The 3,952-nt window shown below is 40.0% G+C and overlaps 1 long non-coding RNA gene across 1 annotated transcript; it reads right to left on the bottom strand.

Annotated features, from left to right (window-relative positions):
* Positions 1–448: 448 nt before the first annotated feature.
* Positions 449–1,712, bottom strand: LOC112943981. The gene is made up of 3 exons (XR_003248692.1): positions 1,675–1,712; positions 862–930; positions 449–497 (listed from the first exon to the last, which is right to left on the bottom strand). It is a non-coding gene; the product is annotated as an uncharacterized LOC112943981 (long non-coding RNA).
* Between the last annotated feature and the right edge of the window lie 2,240 nt (positions 1,713–3,952).

Genomic DNA, 3,952 nt, shown 5'->3' with positions numbered 1-3,952 from the left:
TAATGGGACATGGTTCTTACTGTATCTGATATGCTACTGCATAGAGGGAAATGAAAAGCGAGTTTTGCTCTTGAGGAGCACAATGCTCAGTGAAAAATGAGCAGCTGCTTAGTTCCCTTGCAGTGATTTGTAACAAGCACTACGATTGGTATTAATAGAGTACAAATGGAAAAGATTGTATGAATGTGTATGACACCAAAGACACTGGCATGGACTGAAAACACATTAATGAAGGTACAAACTGATCCACATATAAGATATGGACAAAATTAAAACAAGAACCATAAAATACCCAGATAAGGAGAGCAAAAAAGCTATGATACTCATACTTACGGCTTGTGAAGGGTGGAACAAAATCATGARATGGTGGATCTCAAACATCTTCCGTTTCCAAAGCAGATGTCACTGAGACACAGCGAAGACTCAGCACCCGCCATCCCGSTCTTCTAGGTGCTCATGCACGTGACCTTGGCCAGACTTGGACACACGTCTTGGTCCTTGTGAGAAGGCATGTGAATGCAAAGAGTCAAAATCAGCTATTTAGAGATTTTGTTAAACAGAATCACATTTCCTTTCCAAAAGATCTCGCTTTATTGTACTCAGTGCCCTTTACTTCTTCAAAATTCCTTCAGAAACTGGAAATCTCAGGTATATATTCTTTCAGCTGATACATACATTCCCTACATGCTCCTAGCAAAGATGTTTGCTGTAATTGCTCCTTAGCAGCTTTAAGCCAGGTAAAGGATGACATTGCTGTACTAAGCAAGGGCAACAGCGTGGGTCAGGAGAGTTTGACAAACTAGAATCTCTATGGATAAAAGGTTCTTTCAGGGAGACACCATCAGCTCAAAATACACTCACCATTTAAATTCTTCTTGAGCCACAAAACGAGGAGGAAATGGTTTATAGGTCTTCAGCTGCCTGTTTCATCTGATTTAAACAGTTCAGCCAAAAAGAAAAAGGCAATAAATGAAGGCATTACATAATGTTTTCCYTTATCTTAGTAGCAAGAAAGAGGTAGATCATGTAATGTATTTTCCTTAAAATGATGAAGTTGGACTGAGCTATCCAGAAGGATTTGAAATGGAAGTTCAGTGTAATACTACAGGATCAATGCGGAAGCTTGGAAGATTTATGAATCTGACTATAATAGGGAACATTTTAATTCTGCATTATCATTGCAGTTTGAGGCCAGTTTCCAAGTTCCCATAAAAAATAACTGTCTACTGCATAATCAGAGATGCAAGCTGTGTGAGGCTGTATCCTCTGTCCTACTCACAGCAAGCAATGTGGCAATCCAAGAAAGAACRAGGATGGGAAATGGATTGTCACCTTGCTGCAAAAAGCAACATCTTCTGGGCTATATTACATCATATATTAGTCCACACACAGAAGGATGAGCAGGACTATCATCTGTGTGTGTCTCATAGAAAAGACCAGGACATGACATAACTGCCTAAACCAGGACTTCTAGTGGGTTCAGGGTGATCAAACTGCACTGCAGAAAACCGAGATGTGCCTTGCTCTGAAGACATCTGATTCCACAAGTGTCCTATGCAAAGTTGTGCTCTGGTATATAAAAAGAATCACTCATCTGGGGCAAAACTGAGCAGCTCAGCACTAGCCTGCCTAAGTACTTCTCTGTCTGAGGGGATGCATCCAATAAGCACTTACCGTCTAACTCGCAGCATCAGCCACTTCACAAAATGCAGCTACGGCTCTCTTACGAGTGCCTGACGATGAGGAAGATGCATGTGAGACACTTTATTCAGTGACTCCTAAATCAAAAAATCAAAATACTGACACGGTATTAGAGATACCAGCTTCCCCTGTCCCTCCCAGCAACTACTTTGGGAAGCAAAAAAAAAAAAAAAAAAAAAAAAAAAAAANCATGCTTGCTTTTGGTCCCCGGAACATGGAATTCCTAGCTGAATTGTGGCAGTTTCTACCTGTGGAGAGAGAAGAGGCACAAAGAGTCACAGAATGACAGAATAGTTGAGGTTGGAAGAAACCTCTAGAGATCATCTAGTCCAATGTCTGTGCTCAAGCAGGAGATGGGACAAAATCTGTGAAGAAGTTTGTTTCTTCTTCATTTCTGAGGCTCCAGGGCACTACTGCAATTATAAACAGTGAATAAAGAAAGGAAAAAAAAATCACCCAAATTACAGTAAGGAGATAATCCTGCTTCTCACTAGGCCACATACATGACTGCCTGCTGCCTTGYGTACGTCTTATTCAAAGGGCTGCTGAGCTTTGTGCCAGGCTCAGCTTGATGAACATTTTAAATAAGGAGAAGCCCRTGCTGAGTGGCAACAATGGTGTTCCCTTACCTCATCTATGCAAATCTAGATATTATAMCTTTTTTTAAATTTACTCAATGAAAATGTCATTTTTAATTTTTGATTTAGATTCTGTAATTCACATAATCAGACTGGAAGAGTGACACTTTAACTTCAAACTCCTTCTCTGGCTGTGAAAAGCCAACTTCAGGGATGAACACTCCCAGTGCCCACTTTGTGGCTGGGCCTTTCCCAAACCTGGCCTGGCATCTGTGCTCCTAAGAGGRAGGCATACACAACTCCCAAATAAATCAATCTCATTTAAAAGGATTTTAATGTCCAGAAGTCTCTCCACAGACAAACCTACAACACCTGTTTCAAGTGGAGGAAAGGATTTTAGAGAGACCTTGATGATTTACTAGCATCTAGCAATCASTCTACTAGATTGCACTAAATAGTATTTCATCAAGAGAGATAGCTCTGCATGAAAAAGGCGCATGGCAATGGAAATGGAAAATGTCATTGATGGTCTCGTGTGTACTTGTGGCTCCACTGARAGGCAAGTATTCTGCATGAAGCACAGGGATACACTCATAGCTGGGCCAACAATCAGACCAGGGTGCATCGGGGAAGAGAACTGCACATAGTAATACAACATCCTGCTTGGAGGCTTAAGAGGCAAAAATCCAGCAGCAATCACTTCCAAGGCTAGTAACTCAGTTCTTATTGCCTTCATAACGACTCCGTGGTTATTCAGTCAATGGAAATGGAGTCTGATATTGTGCATCAGGAAGATAAATTAACAATAAATGAGTCTCACTTATACATCCAACGCCTCTTGTAATGGAGACCTGCAAAGATATTGCATGCACTTTTAAAGTATGTTGCCACCCTATTCAAGAAGGTGAAGGCATTGGAAAGGGAAGGGGGAGCAATGTATTATTTTTTTTCCCTAAATATTTGGTTGCTTTCCTGAAAAAAAAAAAAAAAAAAAAAGAAAAAAAAGAAAGATCTTAAAATGTAATATCCAGTTGTCCCTTTGGACATTAATAAGTCGCTCATGTTATAAAAACCTCTTGTTTTACTCATCATTTTGGCCAACAACGAAAACACAACGAAGTGCTATCAGGGGCTTCGGATCTGGCACTAGAGCTGTGCATAAACTGGCAGGTGCCAGGATGTTGCTAGTTCGCCTTATTAATTTTCATACCCGTATTCCAGATAAACCTAATATATTCTAATTAATTAGAAAGCAAAACAAAACCAAACAAAACAAGAGCAGACCTAAACTGCACCAAGCAAAACCAAGCAAATCTAATCTTATTTCGTGTAAGCTTCCTTCCTCCGTTCTTCCTCTCTGGCCAGCTCCAGGCAGTTCTCTTCCGTGTCTTAAATCATGCTGAAAATAATCTAGTGAGTAAACTCTTGGCTAGAGACCCCAAATGTTGTACGGTCAATGGATATATCCCCTGAAGACTTGCCTTACATCGGAAAATGGAATATAAAGGATTTTTACTACTGCAGCAGTTAAAAAATACAATACATTATTAAACTAGGGGGTTATAATTCATGGCTTAGAAACTGAAATACTGAGCTCTGTTTTCTTTAAAATCCRTCTTGTTAAGGCTGGTTGTAAGACAATAAACAAAGGCTAATGAACAGAAGACTCACTG

This window comes from Nothoprocta perdicaria, unplaced genomic scaffold (genome assembly GCF_003342845.1).
Source record: "Nothoprocta perdicaria isolate Ctin4 unplaced genomic scaffold, notPer1 scaffold_158, whole genome shotgun sequence".
Classification (NCBI taxonomy): Eukaryota; Metazoa; Chordata; class Aves; order Tinamiformes; family Tinamidae; genus Nothoprocta; species Nothoprocta perdicaria.
This window is presented reverse-complemented; position numbering and strand designations above follow the sequence as displayed.